General features: G+C 44.1%; 1 protein-coding gene across 5 annotated transcripts in view; it reads left to right on the top strand.

Annotated features, from left to right (window-relative positions):
- Window positions 1–4,880: 4,880 nt before the first annotated feature.
- Window positions 4,881–22,764, top strand: part of LOC120298121 (spermatid perinuclear RNA binding protein) — an 85,872-nt gene continuing 67,988 nt past the window's right edge. For 4 of the 5 annotated variants that reach the window (XM_039321501.1, XM_039321498.1, XM_039321503.1 and 1 more), the window contains exon 1: window positions 16,320–16,459. The gene's annotated coding sequence lies outside the window, so the exon portion shown is untranslated. Of the gene's footprint in view, window positions 5,170–14,393; window positions 14,660–16,319; window positions 16,460–22,764 lie in introns of those variants that run through there. The other variant, XM_039321500.1, reaches the window with a different exon arrangement.

Raw genomic sequence — 22,764 nt, 5'->3', positions numbered from 1 at the left:
TCGTTTCACAACTTCCAAGGGTGTAAAGTGAAAAAGGGATGTTTAGGGTTGGTCAGTAGGCTGCATTGACCTAGGCTGCATTTATTCTAGTGTCTTTAGACTAGAATAGAGCTGGAAGGGACCTTGGGGGTCATCTAGTCCAGCCCCCTGCTCAAGCAGGAGATCCTATACCATCTGAGACAAGTGACTGTCCAGTCTCTTCTTAAAAACCTCCAGGGATCAATCAATTGGAATAGAGCTGGAAGGGACCTTGGAGGTCTTCTAGTCCAGCCCCTGCTCAAGCAGGAGAACCTATACCATCTCTTACAAGTGACTGTCTAGCCTCTTCTTAAAAACCTCCAGTAATGGAACACCAACAACTTCTGGTGGCAAGCTGTTCCACTGGTTAATTGTCCTCACTGTCAAGAAGTTTCTCCTTAATCCCAGGTTGCTTCTCTCCTTGATCAGTTTCCATCCGTTGTTTCTCGTCCTTCCCTCTGGTGCTCTGGTGAATCTTTAAATCTGTGTAGTTAGGAAAAGGACCGAGGTATTCCTATTTATCAAATGACTTTAATGAAAGATTAACATCGATTGCAGCGCCGTTTAGATGCAAGTCAATACGATCAAATATTCCATTAAAATTTCTCCTCACATGGGGGGGCCTTGTCACAAGCCCTGGTTTCTTGAAGCTGGATTTCTGAAACATATTTCTAAAACAGTCTCCTGGACCCCCACCCCCCCAAAGGAGAGATGTTGTGAGGATAAAGGAATCCTTTTCTTCTCCATTCATAATGACTTTCTTGATTTGGGGAATTGTGTTCATCTCATGAAAGTCACACATAACTGCGCTGCGGCCTTCTCTCCCCCCCCCCCCCCCCGACGCCGCACAGCTCTTGCGTAATGACTATTCTGTCCTTCCTGAACAGGAATGCAGAGCACAGAAAGTCACCATCTGGAGTATCCTTCTGAATTTCCAATTTTCTCCTTAAAGCTCCTACGAAGTTGGAACGGGGGAAGGCGCTGACTTCCTCCCCATACGAATGGTTAGCCCGCTTGCGGAACAAAATGCAGCTTAATTTCCCTTTCCTTTCCATGGGAGAAGAGAACGCTCAATTTTTTTCCAACAAGGACCAAGAGGAGATGTCTTTTATTCATTGAGGAAGGTTCAGAAGCAACTTTTGTTCAGCTCTTACCCTGATTCCCCTTGGAAAGGGGGGGGGGGAATTTTGTTCATGCTGTGCTCTACCAGGTGAAGCAACGCCTGCTTACCAATGCAAAGGGTGACTTCCTTTCCGATTAATGTGCATCCTAAATAAATGCAGTCACTGAATTGTTCCCTATTTGTTGGGCATTTAGATTCTCCCACAATCTTCCCCCTATGTTAGATGAATGAGTCAGAGGCTTTGAGGAAGTCTGTAATGAGATGCTGCTGGATGCATATTTGCAAGGATCATCAGGCTTGACATGAAAAAAAAAATTAATGCATAGAATAGAATAGAATGGAATGGAATGGAATAGAAATATAGAATAGAAATGTAGAATAAAATAGAAATATAGAATGAAATATTTAGAATAGAGTAGAGTAGAATAGAATAGATTAGAGAATAAAATTAGAATAGAATAGAAAATGAAATAATTAGAATAGAATAGAATAGAAATGTAGAATAAAATAGAAATATAGAATGAAATATTTAGAATAGAGTAGAGTAGAATAGAATAGATTAGAGAATAAAATTAGAATAGAATAGAAAATGAAATAATTAGAATAGAATAGAATAGAAATGTAGAATAAAATAGAAATATAGAATGAAATATTTAGAATAGAGTAGAGTAGAATAGAATAGATTAGAGAATAAAATTAGAATAGAATAGAAAATGAAATAATTAGAATAGAATAAAATAGAAATATAGAATAGAAATGTAGAATAAAATAGAAATATAGAATGAAATATTTAGAATAGAGTAGAATAGAATAGAATAGATTAGAGAATAAAATTAGAATAGAATAGAAAATGAAATAATTAGAATAGAATAGAATAGAAAATAAAATTAGAATAGAGAATAAAATTAGAATAAAATAGAATAGAAAATGGCGCTGATGCTGGTGCTTCTGCTGAGCCCTGAAGAAGCACCAATCAGCTGGAAAGCAACAATGATCCTGGCGCTTCCGCTGAGCCCCGACAGCCCTGCAGCTCCAGCCATCTCTCGCTCAGGCTTGTGTGGTGCTGCCACCGGTTCAGCTCATTCCCCTCCCCTGCTATCACTTTTCTAGGATGGTCGCGTACCACCTGCCAGGTGCCAATGTACCACAGGTGGTACCCGTACCACTGGTTGAAAAGCCCTGCCCTAGAACTAAGGAGGAATTTCCTGACAGTGAGAACAATTAACCAGTGGAACAACCTGCCTCCAGAAGTTGTGGGTGCTCCAACACCAGAGGTTTTGAAGAAGAGATCGAACAACCGTCTGTCTGAAATGGGATAGGGTTTCCCGCCAGAGCAGGGGGTTGGACTAGCTGACCTCCAAGGACCCTTCCAACTCTGTTATTCTGATCTTTCTGGTGGTGCACATGACTGCGAAAATGGTATTCACTGAAGGTCAGAAGCTGCTGGAGAAATCTGGAGGAATTTGCTGTGATCTACAGTGCTACTTCTGGACGTGGGGAAGGAAGGGAATGTAATATTGCTATTCCCATGAATCAACATTCCTCTGTTACTGGTTTTGGACTTGCAATAAAAGAGACTCTCCCATTCTCTTCCTAATCCAAACCCAGAGAAGAGAATGGAAACATCTTCTTCCAATTAAATGCTGCTTAGGGTTTTGGCCTTACTCTAAAGAGTAGTCATCTTGACCAGTGAATGAAAATTAAAAAATTGCTTGGCTTCCATGAAGGCTGGTTAAGATTAATTATTTCTTCTCCCCTTTTCTCTCCTGCAAAATTCTCGGTCTTGCAAAGGAGAAGGGCCCTGTTAAACCGCTTTTTCTTAAAGTACTTAGCTACACAACTGGAAAAGACAGGCTACTCCCAAAGAGGTTAGGAATGTTTTAACTAGTCCTAGCACTGGAAGACAATAAATCAGGTTCCTGAGTCTTCGTTTCAGACGAAGGATCTAAACTGAAGTGGAGCAAAAAATGATTGAAGGAAGAGGGGGTGAACTGAACCCCAGCCTTGCTTGGCAGCTTTATTATACCTTTTGCGTTTGGAGACCTTGTATGGTGAAAAAAGTAATGTTCTACATTTAGGCAAGAAAAACCAAATGCACCCGTACAGTATAGGTGGTACCTGGCTCAATAGTAGTAACTGTGAGAGGGATCTCGGAGTCCTAGTAGACAATCACCTAAATAAGAGCCAGCCGTGTGCTGCAGCTGCCAAAAAAGCCAACACAGTGCTGGGCTGCATGAACAGAGGGATAGAATCAAGATCACGTGAAGTATTGATACTTTATATTGCTTTTGTAAGGCCACACTTGGAATCCTGCATCCGGTTTTGGTCACCACAATGTAAAAAAGATGCTGAGACTCTAGAAAAAGTGCAGAGATGAGCAACAAAGATGATCAGGGGACTGGAGGCTAAAACATATAAGGAACGGTTGCTGGAATTGGGTATGTCTAGTTTAATGAAGAGAAGGACATAATGGGGGTCTTCCAATATCTCAGGGGCTGCCCCAAAGAAGAGGGAGTCAAGCTATTTTCCAAAGCACCTCAAGGCAGGACAAGAAGCAATGGATGGAGAGAAGAGAAGCAACCTGGAACTAAGGAGAAATTTCCTGACAGTTAGAACAATTAACAATTAACCTGCCTCCAGAAGTTGTGAATTCTCCAACACTGGAAGTTTTTAAAAAGAGACTGGACAACCATTTGTCTGAAATGGTTTCCTGCCTGAGCAGGGGGGTTGGACTGGAAGACCTCCAAGGTCCCTTCCAAGTCTGTTATTCTATTCTGTGGGGTGTCAGGAGAGCAGACCTCAATTATTGTGTGGGCAGTAAAGGAGTAGGATGGCTTGACACCCGTGGGAAAAATGTAGAGATTCCAGAGCAGACCTGGAACCTCTGGATTCTTGACTGTGCATTTTTGTCAAATGCAGCAGCGCTGGCCAAGACAGGAAAGTTTTTTTTCTTCTTCTTCTAAGCTCAGCAATTCTGCATTATTATTATTTTTCTTTTACCTACCTGGCCAGTAAGGATATTCCTTGATCAGGCCTGATCACATTAACGATGCAAGGCCAGCACAAAAACACGAGAGAAAAGCAAACCAAACCTTCACAAATCAATATTCAAATTGCAGAGTGCTTTGTGTAGGGCTAGCCTGATTGCTGTGTACCGAGAATCTCAGGCACGTGTATTACAAGCAGGTCGGTAGCCTTCTGAAAGGAAAAAAACAAAAGCAAAACTCCATTTCCCAAGGCGTTTACAATGACAACAAAAATAATAAAATTAGAGGAAAGGCAGACTCGATCTGAATAACCTCTTAATGTTCAGAGATTAGACTTTACCTTAGGGAAGGCAGATATATTTGGGGTTTTAAAAAAACATTTAAATCATTTCCTGTCCATAATTATGTACATTCACACCCCAATTCTCTTTCAACATTAAAAAGGAAAATCATATCCAAAAAAGAGGCAAAGAGGGATGAGACATAGAAAGGAGTTTAGAATCAGAATCAGAAAAGAGTTGGAAGGGTCCTTTGAGGTCTTCTAGTCGGCCCCCCTGCTCAAGCAGGAGAACCTATACCATCCCAGACAAGTGGCTGTCCAGTCTCTTCTTAAAAACCTCCAGTGAAGAACTTTATTCTGGTGGCAAGCTGTTCCACTGGTTAATTGTTCTCACTTTTAGGAAGTTTCTCCTTAATTCCAGGTTGCTTCTCTCTTTGGTCAGTTTCCATCCGTTGTTTCTTGTCCTGCCCTCTGGTGCTTTGGAAAATAGTTTGGCTCCTCCAATATTGGAATGTAGCAAAGGTAGCAGTTCAACTACTTTGTCTTTTCCTATATATTTTGCAATTTAAGGAAGTTTGCAGACTTCTAATCCTTCAGACTCTGCCGTATGGATTGATGTCACCCAATACCCCGCTGATCATTTGCTCTTTGTTCCAGAAGTAGGACTTTAGACGTCTGGTCTCCAAATGTCCTCCAAGGGATGAGAGAAATAATTCAATCAATGTTTTTAGCCAACCGGGAGCCATCTTGCTCACTCTGAGGTAATACAGTGCCGTTGAAGTGTTTTATGTATTAATCAAATTTCTATAGGACCCATTTCACGGAAAGCCACTCTGGGTGATATACAGCGAGCCAATAAAATGCTAAAAATGTAAAACAGTCATTCTCTAAATATCATTATATAATAATAATAATAATAATTAAAATAGAATTAAAACTGCAAAAGGAAAAAGGAAAACATCCTTTTTGTTGAAATGAAGCAGGATGTTTTAAAAATAAGAGGTGAATTGCCCAAATACTCCATCATTATTATCATCATCTCCTCCTCCTTCTCCTTGCAAACTCTATTCCATTTAAGAATTGATGATGTTCCCTAGTTGGGTCATGAAATGTCTGCAAAAAAACAAGCAAGCTCAGAGCGTACTAAGGACTCCACAGTCTTCCTCCTCCTCTTCCCTTGCAGATGTTTCATTACCAAACTAGATGACATCATCAGAGTTAGCAGGGAGTGGGGTTTGTTCTCTCTACTAGCACTTACCATTCCTTTCCAACACTGATGATGTTCCCTAGTTGGGTCATGAAATGTCTGCAAGAAAATCACCCAGCTCAGAGAGCACCAAAGACCCCATAGTCGTTGTCTTCCTCCTCCTCCTCCTCCTCCTCCTCCTCCTCCTCCTCCTCCTCCTCCTCCTCCTCCTCCTCCTCCTCTTCCTCTTTGCAAACTCTACTCCATTCTAGCACTGATGATGTTCCCTAGTTGGGTCATGAAACGTCTGCAACAAAACAAGCAAGCTCAGAAAGCACCAAGGACCCCACACTGCTCCTCCTCCTCCTTCTCCTCCTCCTCCTCTTTGCAAACTCTACTCCATTCTAGCACTCTAGCTATAAGTTAGTCTCTAAGGAGTGCTTCATTGAAGCTTACAAGAGATCCTCAATGTGAGTGGTCCTCATCGCTAATTAAAAAGATCTTTGCTAGAATGTATTTGCACAGGGAGGAGAACTCTGGAGGGTTTGACCCCCTAACAACAGTCGTGCTTGATCGTTTTAGCAGCACCAAAATGTAGGCCTTATATGTGCCATTTCTGGGATGGATGCACCTTTTCCAGCCTTCGTTTCTCCTCCACCTCTATCGGTGGGGTTTGCCTTCTTCTGTGGTTGCGTTAGGATTAATGACTCACGTGCAGAGCAAACCTGACGATAGGAAGGCCTGGCGCCCTCAGAAACACATTCCGTCTATGCGAAAATCCATATAATTTGACTTGTCTCCATCGATTGCACCCACCTTACGGTCAGTAGGCGAAAGGGGCACCGTTAAACCAGATCTCGGTTGGCTTTCTTGACATTGCTGAGAGGCAGGCTTCATCCTCAGATCACTCACTTAGCAAACCACAAATCAAGATTTCACTTGTCCTCAAATCAGCCACTTAGCAAACCACAGCTCAAGATCTGGTCCCAGTCCTAGACCCCACTTCCCAGAGAGAACAACAAAGATCAAACTCCTCTTTGTCGGTGTGAAGAGGTTCACGATGGTTTCCTTAATGGAAGATTACAGGAATAATAAGATTGCAGTCTTGGGAATCATTATCGCTGCATTCTCAGCTCAAGTGTCTCAGAAAACCTGATTCAAACTAGCATCGGTGGAGCAATGGTCACAGAAGAGCCCGGGATCGGACAGTAGGACAAGCAGATAAAGAGAAGTCTTCTTGATGTTTCCTCAAAACCAGCTGACGAGATAGTGGGCAGTCCCTGGAAAAGCCCCAAAGATCTAGATCAGGGGTCTTCCAACTTGGCCCGTTTATGACTTGTGGACTTCAACTCCCAGAATTCCTCAGCCAGGCACTGGGAGTTGAAGTCCACAAGTCATAAAAGGGCCAAGTTTGAAGACCCCTGAACTGAATACTCTGCTCCAAATCTTATCAGAGGAAATGTCCTTCAACAGGTACCATAACGATGCATTTTTCCCCGGTTTAGTCTCTTAATTTTTGATTTTTATCTGTTTAAACCTTACAGGCAATTGTTTATTTCACTTGGCTTTATCCAGTGTTTTATTACTTCTGCTGCCTGCTGTGGATTTTTTTTCAAAATTTAACATTTGTCTCGAGGGATTGGATCTTAGGTGATGTTTTATACTTGACGTATGTCTTTTCATGCAATGCCCCTCAGCTTAATGTGCCTCAGAAATCCCCACCATTGTAGGACAGTTAGACTTCAACTCCCAGAATCCCCTAGTCCAGTGGTTCTCAACCTGTGGGTCGGGACTCCATTTGGGGTCAAACGACCATTTCACGGGGGTCACCAAACAACGCAGTCCGCCATTTTTTCCCCCTTTTCTTTAGCTGTGCTACTCCCTTTTATTCTATTGACTTTTGAAAGCCAATAGAATAGACTCTCTTGAATAGAGTCTAATTCTATTGGCTTTCAAAAGCCAATAGGAATGGTCCAAGCTGTCTCTGCCCTGCTGAGCCCGCCAAAAGTCCCATTCTGCAAACGGTGCTGCACCCGTTGAGTAGTCCTCGACTTATGACCGGTTGAGTAGTCCTCGACTTACGACCGGTTGGGGGTCGCGGCATTAAAAAGGTTGAGAACCACTGCCCTAGTCAGCACCCGGCTGAAGTCCACCGTCTTAACGTTGCCCAGGTTGAAAAACACGTTGCCCAGGTTGAAAAACACTCATGTCGCCCCGTCTATTCACACATGCTTGTGAATCTTGATCCAGCCGGGTTGATTATTTGCCCTGGGTTGCTGAAATCTCTTTTAAACGGACAAGAAGGCAGTGTGGCAGTTACTTTTGAATTCTCTTTAAGAGTTTATTTACTCTGTAGCAATGCTGTCAATCTTCACGTCACCAAGTTGTTGACTTGATGTGTCAACCTTATCTCTCTGCCCAAATTCTGCAGAATAGTATCTCCTTGCAACACATTTGCAAGGGTGGGGAGAACTTTTCCTGTGAGATTCTCGAGAATGCTCTAGATTTACGAGAAACAAAAAGAATGTTATTTTGCCCAGGTTGGGCTGTTTTTTTGTTTTTTAATTGCAAGGAAGATTCAGGCCACGGAGAAGTTATTCCTGTGTATTATCCTTCGTCCCAATTTTGAAGACCTGAGATGAAATCTAATTCTTGATAAAAAAAAAAGGGGGGGGAGCAATTACATGATGTCCTTGAATTTGACGATCAGTCTTATATCTCAGTCCGAGAACCAGCTTTTTCGTATTTAAAACCCACCGCATGAATATTTAACCGGCAGCCTGGGCTAAAATAAGTCTTGCTTGGTTATTGTGCCAACTGACCACAATTTGCAGGGCAATACCGGTGCCATCTGCACGACGCGCAGAGGCTCTCGTCCCTAGCAGAAGTCTGGAGGAAAAAAAAATAAATCAATCAATAGGCCTTAAATAAGTAATCAGAGCAGCTCAAAACATTTCAGCCTTTAGAACTGAAGCGGGATGAATCACCGTAATAATTCTTTACCGAAAAGGTAGAGCGGAGAGCTGTGCCTTTTAAAATAAGTACAGCCTATTTTTCTTTGAATGATTTAGCGCTGATAGATTTGCAATGAAAGGAGGTTGTTGGGTTTTTTTTTAATTTAGAAAGAGCAGAATATTACGCAAAGCACGGTACTGACATGGTTGTATGAATGCACTCCTTGTTCTGGTTTTCAGCCACAGCAGCTCTTTCCTACGTGAGGGCATGGCCAGTTCCATTTATACCCAAATCACCTTTTTTTAAAATGTTATTGATTTTAGCAGGACCCTCTTTGAAAGGGGGGGGGTCCCTTGTGGCATTTAAGGGCTCGTTCTGCATCCTATTAATTCCAGAATTCTACTAATTCCAGAATTCATGGCTAAGACCTGAAGGCAATGTTCAAAATCCCAAAAGAACTTAACTGAGCAGCTGAGTACTGATTTCAACGTATTTTGTTCTATAAAACTTACCCAAAGTCCATTCGTGCATCATCAAAATTAAACCTTGGCGTTATTTGCCTAAAATTAAATATCTCTCGGACTTGATAGGTGACACTTGATCTTCGATCAGCTGGATAAGCTTCCCTACCCGCCTCTTTAGGGCATCTGGTGGATATGTTAACTTCCTGATAGCCAGAATAACATCTAATGTATCATTCAAGTTTGAGGCTTCTTCAGTTCATCTACCATCCATTTTATGTGGGTCATTGACTCAAAAAATGGAAAATGAGTTTTAAGACCCTGTACGCATCATAATCTTCCAAACCAAGTTTTCCTAACTTTTAATAGGTGTTTAATGAGTTTTTACAAAGCTTGGACTGGACTACTACAAGATCTTCAAGATCCCTTCCGACTCTATTTGTTCTGTTCTGTTCTTCCTTTCTCAGATAGTTGATCCAAAGGAAGGCTTTTACAAGCATTTTAGCCAAGGGAGCCTATTCAATAAAATTCTTGCTAGCTAATGAATATTTCCATGTAGGGCAACTACAAAGGAGGCGGACATGCTTAAATGAATTGAAACTTGTAATGCAAAAAAAAGAGAGCTCCTTTTTCCTCAATAATAATAATATTAATAATAATAGTCAATTGCAAAAGGCGGCCATACTAGGAATTGCTTCCATCCTGCGACGATATCTGTAATATCATCAAACATCCACATCTGCCTATCCCAAGTGCTGGGTAAGGACTTGATAGGTAGACAAAATGCCAAATCCAGTCTGAACATCTGGCTGACTGTGCGATGATCCATAATAATAATAATAATGATAATGATAATGATAATAGTAGTAGTAATAATAATAATAATAATAATAATAATAATAATAATAATAATAATAATAAAGTTGGAAGGGACCTTGGAGGTCATCGAATCCAACCCCCTGCTCAGGCAGGAAACCGTACACCATTTCGGACAAATGGCTGTCCAGTTTCTTCTTTAAAACTTCCAGCGTTGGAGCATTCACAGCTTCTGGAGGCAGGTTGTTCCACTGGTGAATTGTTCTCACTGTCAGGAAGTTTCTCCTTAGTTCCAGTTGCTTCTCTCCTTGATTTCGTGAGCTTATACTCCAAATGACCGGGTGAAATTGTATTTACTCATTTATCAAATTTATTCGCCGCCCTTCCTGCCACAAGACAAGTCTGTACGTTTGTAAGCAAGTTACAAAGAACACAAAAAAATACCATTTAAACATGACGCATGTTTCCTTTGATCTCGGAGGCTTCCTTCAAGTGCAATTGAATACGGAATGCTGTTTTAGACACCCGCCTCGTATGACTTGAAGTAAATAGATCATATTTCTACCTTTGCATGGATGGATGTCCAAAAGCATGCTTGCTATTCCTCTCAAACTTTTCGATTCTTCTCCTCTAGACAGTCTCACAGCTGCCCAAATATTTATGCGTGCAAGACCACCATTAATCTGAGGTCTGCGTAGTAAAACTTACAACAGCTCTTTTAATGACCGTTCAAGAGCTATAACTTCATTGGAAAAAGTGACCTGTGGCCGTTTTTCACACTTATGGCCGTGGCGGCCTCCCCCTGGCCATGTGACCAAAATGGAGACGCTTGACAACCAACTCATATCGATGATGATCGCAGCGTCCGGGGGGGGGTGTCAAGCAATCCACTTTGGTGAATTGTTTCTCTAAGGCAGTGATTCTCAACCTTTCTAATGCCGTGACCCCATAATACAGTTCCCCATGTTGCGGTGACCCCCAAGTGGGTGTGGCCACCAATAAGAGGGAGTAGGACAGCTAGGGAAAAGGGAAAAAAATGGCGGACAGCATGGTTTGGTGACCCCCGTGAAATGGTCATTCGACCCCAAATGGGGTCCCGACCCACAGGTTGAGAACCACTGCTCTAAGGCCTGGTGCCTCCTGCTTGCTTCTTTTTCAGCAGCTTTTGTTGTGATTCCGTGCCAGCCTGTGCTCCCAACAGCTGAGTCTGAGGAATCTGAGGAGGAGGTGGAGGAGGCATTTGAAGGGCCATCAGGGGCAGAGGGAAGCTCTGATGAATTACAGGACTCACGGTTTGATGCAGAGCCTGGGCCCTCCAGTCGTGTTCCTGATGAAGCTCAGCTGTGTGAGGAGAATGAGTCAGACTCGGAGAACTCACACCTGATGGACATGGCTAATTGATGCTCGCACACGCCGACAATTAGCAAGAGTAAATCAGCAGCAGTCAATGCGACAACTCCAGAGTAAAAGGAGAAGGCACTGAGAGGCAACGCCTTGGGACTGCTGAATAAAAAGAGGTGTGGGCAGCTGTGGGGAGAAAAGTCGTAAAATGAGGCAAAACTCACTTAGCCAATGTCTCACTGAACAACTAAAGTTTTGGGCTCAATCGTGCTCGTAGATGGAGGACTTACTGTACTCTTACGTGTCAATGTCTTATCAGATTGCTTTGCAACACTATTTCGTGCTCTAAATGTATTTGGGCGGTATTTTGACTTTGGAGAAGAATGAATATTCTGGAGGGACGTTTGTGAGGTCCCTTTCGCAAAAGAGGGTCGCAAAGAGTCCATCTTTACACTGGCCACATAGAATAGAATAGCAGAGTTGGAAGGGACCTTGGAGGTCTTCTAGTCCAACCCCGTGCTCAGGCAGGAAACCCTGTATCATTTCAGACAAATGTTTGTCCGGTCTCTTTACAAACTTCCAGTGTTGGAGCCTTCACAGCTTCTGGAGGCAGCTTGTTCCACTGGTTAATTGTTCTAACCGGGGGAACAACTTGCCTCCAGAAGTTGTGTGTGCATCAGGTCTGTGTTTCTGCAGGTAGAAACAAAGGGCAACTGTTCTATAATTCCCCAGCCACAACCCCCCCCCCACGCTACAGAGGCCGTTTTGATGGGTTATTTGATCTGTTTCGTTAACTGCCTGCTTCTCCTTTGCAAGAAACCTTAGTGATGATAATCCTTAAAATGGCTTCCTTTTGCAACCTTCCCTTCGTTTTTGTTTTGTTTTATCACTTTCTTTGAAGCTCTCATTTCAGCGCCTGCTTTATTCATCTTTTCCATCTTTAGGAAAATTGGATACATAGTTTCGTGTTTTGCATTATACATCTTTTTTTTTTTAATGCAATGCTTTTCTGAAAATTGACCTCCCCCCCCCCCCCGCCCCTGAGCTCCCCTAATTGTGTTTTTGGAAATACAGATTTCTGACCATGAATGGGTCTTATGTTTTAAAAGCCAATGAAGAATTTGGCCAGACAGCATTTCGAATTGCAGTCTTGAGAAACGGAATTTAATGGCATTTTTTAAACAAAATAGATCCTAAGTATAATGGGGCTTGCCTCTACTACATACTCTGTAACAGTAACACTCTGTTTGTTCATTCATCTATTTATCCCTCCAGTGATCAATCCATCTATCGTCTATTTATTTATTTATCTATTCATTTGTCTCTATCACCATCTATTATCTATTCATCCATCCATACCTCGTCATCCATCTATCATCTTTTATCTACTCATCTCTATTGTCTGTCTGTGTCTATGTATCTATCTATATCTATCTATCTATCTCTATCTATCCATCTATCTATATCTATATATTTATATGATCTATCTATCTATCTTTTTTATCTGTCAATCTTTCTAATATCTCTATCAATTTCTTCATATCTCTGTCAACCCATTTCTACCTTTCTATCAATTGTCGGTCTGTCTCTCTATCTATCTCTCTATCTATCTATCTATCTATCTATCTATCTATCTATCTATCTATCCATCCATCCATCCATCTACCTATCTCTATCTATCCATCTATCTATATCTATATATTTATATGATCTATCTATCTATCTATCTATCTATCTATCTATCTATCTATCTATCTATCTATCTATCTATCTATCTATCTATCTGATATGCATGTGTACACATACACACACAAACCCTAAAATTCTTTTGTTTTTTTCCACCACCAAACCACTACCTCAAACTTCTTATCAGCATTACTGAAGGAGAAAACATGTTACTGTCTGTCTTCTTTCCACTGCGCAGTTTGGCAGTAAATGTTTATATTCCGTTATATCTTGCTCTGTTCCCTTCCATCTAACTTTATATTTGATGTGACAACCTGGGATCAGAAGTATAGCTCATAAAAAAAGTTGTTTGAAGGCTTGGTGGGGGCCAGCCTGTACTTCTGCACAGTAAAACAGCAAGTCAACTTCAAAAATACCCTCCACTGTCCCATTGATTTTCTGTGATATCAAATTGCAGATTATACGGAGTCAGCAAATTCTGTGGCTTGGCAGAGACAGGACGGTGTAGCCATAATATTTATCATGCCTTTGGTTCCAAGTGATAACTTTTCATTTTCTGCATATTCAGAGGTTCCAGGAAGAATGTTGTTGTTAATTGCGAAGTCGTGTCTGACCCATCGCGACCCCATGGACAACGTTCCTCCAGGTCTTCCTGTCCTCTACCATCTTCTGGAGTCCATTTAAATTCACACCTACTGCTTCAGTGACTCCATCCAGCCATCTCATTCTCTGTCGTCCCCTTCTTCTATTGCCAGGAAGAATAATTATCCTCAAAAAGCATTGTTTTTTCCATGTAAAAATGACCCTCCTTCTTATATCCCTAGGTATAAAATCTGTACTAAACATTTGTTTTAAACTCAGAAGTCCATGTTAATAACATAGCCATCTCAGATCAATTGGGGTCCTGTAAGCTTGGATGGAAAGTGCATGGAGAATTTTTGACGCTTTGGGCATGTAAATTTAAAGAATAATAGAGACACGGCAGGAGAAATTGTATTAAAAAAACATTTAAATGAGACTCGGGGATGCCGTGCCCTTGGTTAGTTTCATCTCATGGAAAACCCCAACATTAAAAACTACGATGCCAGTAGATCAGACGAGAATTGTAAATTTATTACACTTTATACAGGCAAATATGACCGCGATTCTCTGGCTAAGTAAGACATTTGTCAAATGAGTTTTGCTCCGTTTTATGACTTTTCTTGCCACAGCTATTAAGTAAATTAAATTAGCCACACGGTTGTTAAATGAATCTTTGCTTGTCAAAAGGGGATCACATGACCCCGGGACACCGCAACCCTCATAAATACGAATCAGTTGTCAAGCGTCTGAATTTTGATCACATCACGTATGAAAAACGGTCATAAGTCATTTTTTTCAAGTTCCGTTGTACCTTCAGTCACTAAGTGAGTTGTTGTAAGTCAAGGACTAGCTGCGAGCAGATACATTTTAACCGTAGCCTTTTCTTCCATCTTTAACCTGCCTTTTTTGCATCCTGTGAAAGCTTGCGCTGTTGCCTCTCTTATGTTGTTGTTCACAGGCCCCTGGAACTGCCTCCGCTGTGATGTTTTGGGTGCAACAATCCGTTTGGCGAAACGGACCGGAATAAAAAGGGAGAGAGAAGCCGTCCTTGCAAAGATCAGCAGCCGGTTCTCAATTCAAGGCCTGCACCTTCGGCCTTCACAAGACCAGTCTTTGTTGTACTCTGCATGTGGTGCAACATGGGGACAGAGGCCTCAACGTGAGGACTGAAGGCCGTTAATTACGGCTTCCGCTGAGCCACGGACCAGACACCTTCTGCGCTAGGTAAGCAAAAATCTGGGGGTGAATTAGGAAGTGGGGTGGGAGGGTGTTATTGCTCCGTTCGATACATGCGGCTGTGTTTATGCAAACAAACTTTGTTTTCTTTGTGGTTTGCTCCTGTTTTGGCAACACGGCAAAGTGCAATCCCAGTTGTTTGTTGTTTCGGAATAGCTATTCCCCCTCGGGGTCCTCTGAAAGTGTTGGGGAGCCCCAGCGGCGTTCCTGCTGGCTGGGAAGGATGGGAGCTGGGCTCCCAGCTAGCGGGAGAAGTGGGCAAAGCACAGCTCCCTCAAACGTGGCCAAGATGTGGGTGGTTTGAGGCTGACCCGTTCCCCAAGGCAAGTTGTCCACCACGGATGATGCACATGGCTCAAAAGGTCAGCTCAGGTGCGCCTGCACCTTTCTGGATAGATTGGCGATGTGGGAAGGGGTGTCCTTGTGGAATAGTGGTTCTCAACCTTTTTAATGCCGTGACCCCCAACCGGTCGTAAGTCAAGGACTACTCAACTGATGCAGCACCGTTTGCAGAATGGGACTTTTGGCGGGCTCAGCAGGGCAGAGGCAGCCTGGACCATTCCTATTGGCTTTTGAAAGCCAATAGAATTAGACTCTATTCAAGAAAGTCTATCCTATTGGCTTTCAAAAGCCAATAGAATAAAAGGGAGTAGCACAACTAAGGAAAAGGGGGAAAAAATGGCGGACTGCGTTGTTTGGCGACCCCCGTGAAATGGTCGTTCGACCCCAAATGGGGTCCCGACCCACAGGTGGAGAACCACTGTTGTAGAAGGCTGGAAAATGGGGGTACACTGGGAGGGAGACAGGGAATTGTTCCTCTGCAATGCTGGGAGGGCGATGGGGACCCAGACGAGGGTTCGCCGAGCCCCTTGGGGGAGTCCCAGTTCTCCCTCCCTCTTTGCAAAATTAAATTTGTTCATTTGCTCTCTTCCTCTGCTTTGCTTTCCCTTTTGCATTTTCTTCTTCTTTTCTTCTTGGCTTCCAACCATGCAGGGTCAGGTTTTTAGATTCTTCATTTTAACTGCAGCAGGTCGGGGACCTCACCTGCCCACCCATTTCCTTGACTTGGCTGCTCCCTTCTCTTCGTTTCCTCCCTTTACTTTTTTTTTTTTAACAGCAACCCCCCCTTCTTTCTCCCCTTTTCTCCGCTCCCGTCGCCCCCTTTTTCATTGCACCTTCCTGATCCCCCCCTTACGCACTTTGCGCAGGGGAAGCAGGGCGCTCCTGCTACGCCCGCAGCGTAAGGGCTCGCTCCCCGCAGGTGCGGCGGCCGCGCCGCCTCCGCCGCCTCCCGATTCTGAAAGCAGGGTTGCGTCTTTTGCGAAGGAGGCGGGGGGGGGGGGGTAGGACAGCCCTCCGCGCACACGCCGCTTCCCTTGCACTGGAGGGGGGGGGGAGGACAGAGGCACGCCATCTGCGCAGCGCCCCCGAAGGCGGCGCTTCCCGGCGCAAGGTAAGGGGGGACGCGCTACGCAGGCTGCGTAACGGCACAGGTAGGCGAGCGAGGGGCCAGCTTACGCCAATTGCGGCCCGCGCCGCCCTCTCGCTGCGCCGGTAGCGTAAGGCGGCTCCGCCGCTCAGGTGCGGGGCAGGCGAAAAGGGGGCGGGCTCAGCGTTGCCCGGCAGCCCCGGTCCGGGCCCAGCCTATGGGGGCGCCGGGCGCCGTCACGTGGCCGCGGAGCCCCCGAAGCTGCCTGCTGCGGCGCTTGCAAAAGAGTCGGACGGAGCCGGGACGGGGCCGGGGGCTGCCTGGAGGCGGACGGGGAGCTTTTCCCGCGGGGGAAGCGGGTAAGACAGGCGGGATGCAAGCCGGGGGAGGGGCCGCGCGGGTCGGGGGGAAGGCGGGAGGCGTGCAAGAGGGAAGGGGGTGGTGCAATGCGAGGCGAGCGGGGAAAGGGACTCGATCCCTGGAGGGTGGCGGGGAGGAGGAGGAGGAAGAGAAGGAGGAAGACCGGGAGATGCAGCGGGTGGAGGAGGAGGAGGAAGAGGGCGCGCCAGGCCAGCTGTGGAGCCCGGCAGAGGCTCCCCGGCTGCGCTCCTCGCACGCCCAGGCACCCGCAAAGCGAAGCTCCCCAACCTGGCGCCCTCCGGGAGCCTTCAAAGAGTTGCATTCCCACAATCCCCAGCCAGCGACCCCCCCTTCCTCCTCCTCCCCCTCCACCGGGCCAGGCTGGCTTTAAGTGGGGAAGGGGCATCTGGACGCATCTGGGTTGGGGAAAGAGGACTTTGGGGGGGGGAATGGGATTTTTTTGGGGGGGGGGTCCATCGGTTGGGGCCGAAGGGGGGGAAAGGCTGACTTCCCAGCAAATGCACCCCGTGGCTTTTAAGCCGGCGGAAGCGAGGGGCACGCGGGGGAAGCGAGAGAGATTGCAGCCGCCAACGGACCTGGAGGGGGGGGTCTCGGGTGGGGAGGGGGGGAAGGCGAAGGTGCATCTCGGGGATTTGGGGGAGCGGGGTGAAAGCAGATACGGGGGGGGGGAAGAGGAGAAGAGTGGGTGGATGGCTGAAGCAGGAGGGAAGAACATCCCGCAGGAGGGTGCATTGGGGAAGGAGTAGGCAAGGGGGGGGGAGGCTTGGAAAGACCCCGGAACAGGGAGAGAAACAGCCTAGGGCAAGGGCAGGACTACTGAACTGGGGTGGGGGGGGGCTACCCTCAGAGGGTGCTGGGTGTCCCCCCCTTGAGAGAGCAGGAGGAAGGGGTGACCCCCAGGCGTGTAGAAGCAGCCAGTCTGCAGGAAAAAGCAGACTGGAAGTTGGGCTGGGGGCTGCAGTAGGATGGATGAGGGGGGGGGGTGCAAATTGCACTGGGTTGTCCTTGAGAAATTCAGGCCTGCGTATGGGAGAGAACCCGTTCCTGCTTCAAGAAGGAGCCCTTGAGTAGGGGATGGGCTCTGTTAGTTAGCGGTTGAGTTGGGTCTAGACCCGTCCTTCGGAATCCGAATTCATGTCCAGCTGGAGATAAAACTGGGGAATATTTCTCCCAGCAAGCAGCTTCTGGATTCTTTCTGGAGGGCTTTCCAATATAGCTGGGATGTGCCAAAGTTGCCTTGATTTCAGTTCCCGGGGTTTTGCATAAAACCGGGGTCCTCCTCCACATTGTGAGCCTTTTTTTTTTTCCAAAAGCCACTCCGGTGCTTTTCACAGCTGCATTAACCCGGTGGGGTGGAGGGGTGGGGTGGGGGAACAGAGAAGGCACCTCGGAGTTCGCTGTCAAAAGGCTGTCAATTCTATCTTTAATCAGGTTTAAGCCCCATCTCAGCTAAGAGAGCGCTTGCTGTGACGCAATATTTGGCTTTGGGCGTTTTAAGTTCTGAATAATGTAGTTGGGGGGTGTGTGTCCTTTTTTGCTTTGGGACGGTAACGGCAATATCTCCCAAATATTAAGGTTTTGATTCCCCGGGGGGTGGGTGGGTGGGAATGAAGGCTGCGGCGTAAAGCCTGGGGTGTCTTGGGAGGGAGTTGTGGAAATTTTGCAAGGTTTTGTGGGTCTGCAGTAGGTCTGGAGGAGCCCTACTCAGTTGGGACTGGGTGTGTAGATTTTCAAGGCAAGGAGCTGCTGTAGGGTGTTCTTCGCCTGGGGTCTTGGAAAAGGAGGGTGCAAATTTGCTCCCCTTCTGTGTCGTAATCATATCGGCTCTTGTCCTGACCTTAAAAAAGAAGCAGTGCACAGAACAGGGATTCCTGTCCTTACAAGCATTTATTTAGTGACTGTTGGAAGTGACTTAGGACCGTTTTTTTTTTTTTTCACCCTTACGATCTTTTGCAGTGTCCCCATGGTCACCTGATCAAAATTCAGGCTTTTGGCAACTGACTTGCATTTGTGACACTCGCAGCATCCTCGGGGCCACATGTTCTCCATTTATAACCTTTCCAGGAAGCAAAGTCAATGGGGAAACACGCAGATTTGCTTAACAGTGGCGTGATTGCCATAAGGGCTGCAGTGAATTGGTTAGCAACTATGGCAAAGAAAAGTCAAAAAATGGGACGGGAATCAATTAGGAACTGTCTTGCTTAGTCTGGGAAATTTTGGGCTCCATTGTTAGGATAGGATAGGATATAGAATAGAATAGAATAGAATAGAATAGAATAGAATAGAATAGAATAGAATAGAATAGAATAGAATAGAATAAGGGAAGAACAGAACAGAATAGAATAGAAATAGAATAGAATAGGGAACAGAATAGTATATGATAGAATAGAATAATAGAATAGAATAGAATAGAATAGAATAGAATAGAATAGGGAACAGAATAGGATATGATAGAATAGAAGAATAGAATAGAATAGGGAACAGAATAGGATATGATAGAATAGAATAATAGAAATAGAATAAGGGAAGAACAGGACAGAACAGAAATAGAATAGAATAGAATAGAATAGGGAACAGAATAGGATATGATAGAATAGAATAATAGAATAGAATAGAATAGAATAGAATAGAATAGAATAGAATAGAATAGAATAGAATAGAATAGAATAGAGCAGAGCAGAACTGGAAGGGACCTTGGAGGTCTTCTAGTCCAGCACCCTGCTCAAGCATCCTATACCATCTCAGACAGGTGATTGTCCAGTCTCTTCTTAAAAATCTCCAGGGATGGAGCGCCCACGATTTCTGGTGGCAAGCTGTTCCACTGGTTAATTGTCCTCCCTGTCAGGAAGTTTCTCCTTAATTCCAGATTGCTTCTCTCTTTGATCAGTTTCCAGTGGTAGTAAGTCTGAAACAACCTCTAGTTAATTCACAAGCATTCAAGCTTTGGCTTCTGTTCACCACCCAAATTCACATCCGCATACCTGCCTCTGGCTTTGCCTTCTCCCTTTAATCATAAACATTTATCCAGGACTTGGAAGTGGGTGATGAGACAGGAACCATGGAATGACTATGTCTTCCGGAGGCCCTAACGTAGTAAAAAAAAAATCACAAAAATCAATTTTTTACAGGCAGAGGTGGGTTAGCCCCGATCAGAGTATAATCAAACTAAATTTGCTTAGACCAAACAGCTGATGGGTGACTTCTGGGTATGTCCTAGTGGATTTAATATTAATATTTTTTTAGCTGGACAAATTCGGTGAAATCGGCTTACATTTTTTCCAGCTGAAAATAAAACTGTCTGCTAGATATAATTCATTTTCCTTGTAGTATCAGATGTCAACAATATGCAAATTGCATTAAAGTTGTCCCTTAATTTTAATCTGGGTGGCTTTATCAGATGCTACAGAAAGGATGGTTTCTATTTGTTTTGGGGTTTTTTTTTAAATAAATACTTATTTCACATCATTATTTGTTTAAAAAAAATTTTGTGTGTGAATTATCTCTCTGTATGTTAAGTACTGGTGGGTTTTTTAAAAAAATGTTTCTTAAATGTTTTGAAAAGTAGCTTTCTCCAACAGAAGGAATATTATTACATATAATGTCAGGTGCTTAGGCAAGTTATTTGTCTGGCAGAGGAATGTACTTTGCATATGATTAGAGGCTCTGATGCAACATTAAATGGGATCATACTGTCCTCAGTGGATCTCATTTGCTAAGAATTAAATCCGTGAATGTAAATAATAAGCAGGTCTAGCTGAAAAGAACAAGGAATGAGAAGGCTGGATTATCGGTAGCTTTTGACTTGGTAGTTAGGACTCGTCTGTGAAATGGACTCATTTCTCATAGACTAGAAAGCAAAGAAATTATGTTTAATACCTAGAATTTCTTTTTTTTTCCTTTGGTTCAATTGTGTCCAGTTCTCAAAGACTGCCTGGGCCATTTTCTTAGCCAGGTTTTTCAGAGGTGGTTTGCCATTGCCTCCTTCCTGGGGCGGAGAGAGAGTGACTGGCCCGTGACTTCATGCCCGTGGCAGGACTACAACTCCCAGTCTCCCAATTTCTAGGCTGATGCCTTAACCAAACCCAACAAAACCTTGGGGTTCCAATCCCATTTCCTCTTACACAATAATATTTTGGGGATGATAAAAAAAACGTGCTCACCTAGAGGATATTCCATACCTGTTTCTTCTGTGTGAATGGGTTTGTACTTCCATTTATTTTTCAACTAACTTTACTGCACCAAGATTTAACTTACCTGATGGTGCCTAGAATTAGAATAACAGAGTTGGAAAGGACTAGATGACCTCCAAGGTCCCTTCCAGATTCTATTCTATTCTATTCTATTCTATTCTATTCTATTCTATTCTATTCTTATTGTATTTCTATTTTATTCTATTCTACATTCCAGATTCTATTCTATTCTATTCTATTCTATTCTATTCTATTCCATTCCATTCCATTCCATTCCAATCTAATCTCTAATTTCTAATTTCTATTAATATATATACTATTCTAATTTCTATTCTATTCTAATTTCTATTCTATTAATATATATTCTATTCTAATTTCTATTCTATTCTAATTTCTATTCTATTCTATTAATATATATTCTATTCAAATTTATTTCTATTCTATTCTATTAATATACTATTCTAATTTCTATTCTGTTCTAATTTCTATTCTATTCTATTAATATATATTCTATTCTAATTTCTATTTTATTCTATTAATATATATTCTATTCTATTAATATATATTCTATTCTATTCTATTCTATTCTATTCTATTCTATTCTATTCTAACCTTGTAGGTCATCTAGTCCAACCACCACCCCCCAAAGCAAGGAGACCCTACACCATTTCTGACAGATGGTGGTCCAGTCTCTTCTTAGAAGCCTCCAGTGTGAAGCTCCCACAACTTCTGAAGGCAACTCCAGTTCCATCGGTTGATTGTTCTCACTGTCAGAAAATCACTCCTTATTTCTAGGTTGAATCTCTCCTTGATTAGTTTCCATCCGTTGTTCCTTGTCCGACCTTCAGGTTCTTTGGAAAATAGGTTGACCCCCTCCTCTCTGTGACAGCCCCTCAGATATTGGAACCCTACTATCATGTCTCCCCTGGTCCTTCTCTTCATTAGACTAGCCATGCGCAGTTCCTGCAACCGTCCTTCATATGTTTTAGCCTCCGGTCCACCTGATCATCTTTGTTGCTCTTCTCTGCACTTTTTCTAGAGTCTCAACGTCTTTTTTAGTAGTGTGGAGACCAAAACTGGATGCAGTATTCCAGGTGTGGCCTTACTAAGGCTTTCTAGAGTGGTATGAGTACCTTACGTGATCTTGATTGAATCCCTCTGTTAATGCAACTCAGGATTGCATTGGCTGTTTTGGCTGCCGCCGCACACGACTGGCTCATATTGAATTGGTTGTCCACTAAGACTCCAAGATCCCTCTCACAGTAGAGTGATTTCTCCTCTCTGGAGCTTGGGCAATGGGCTTTAGTGAAGGGGAGTGAGTAGGCTGCAGAGCAAGGATTGAGTAGAGAGAATTACAACATATTCCTGTAGCTTTTGTACAAGTCATTGAGAAGGTAGGGTTGAAATTAATGGAACAAGTAGACCAGGGGTCTTCAAACCTGGACCTTTAATGACTTGTGGACCAACTCCCAGAATTCCTCAGCCAGGCATGCTGGCTGAGGAATTCTGGGAGTTGAAGTCCACAAGTCATGAAGGGGCCATAGTTCCCCCACGCTGGCTGAGGAATTCTGGGAGTTGAAGTCCACGAGTCATGAGGGGGCCATAGTTCCCCCATGCTGGCTCAGGAATTCTGGGAGTTGGTCCACAAGTCATGAAGGGGCCATAGTTCCCCCATGCTGGCTCAGGAATTCTGGGAGTTGAAGTCCACAAGTCATGAAGGGGCCAAAGTTTCCCTCATGCTGGCTCAGGAATTCTGGGAGTTGAAGTCCACAAGTCATGAAGGGGCCATAGTTCCCCCATGCTGGCTCAGGAATTCTGGGAGTTGAAGTCCACAAGTCATGAAGGAGCCATAGTTCCCCCATGCTGGCTGAGGAATTCTGGGAGTTGAAGTCCTCAACTCATCAAAGGGCCAAGTCTGAAGACCCCTGCAGTAAGTAGATCAAAAGACAGCTATTTTGAATTTCAGAGGGTTTCCTTCTGATTGATTGCCTGTGCATTTTGGATCTGAGAATGACACGTGGATTGCCCGCGTGGGCTTTGGGGAGGCGAGAGGTCAGTCCCCTCAAATGGGCTGGAAGATTTTGCCTTGTGTG

The sequence above is a fragment of the Crotalus tigris genome, unplaced genomic scaffold, assembly GCF_016545835.1.
Source record: "Crotalus tigris isolate CLP2741 ecotype Arizona unplaced genomic scaffold, ASM1654583v1 scf7180000023746.1698619, whole genome shotgun sequence".
Lineage (NCBI taxonomy): Eukaryota > Metazoa > Chordata > Lepidosauria > Squamata > Viperidae > Crotalus > Crotalus tigris.
This window is presented reverse-complemented; position numbering and strand designations above follow the sequence as displayed.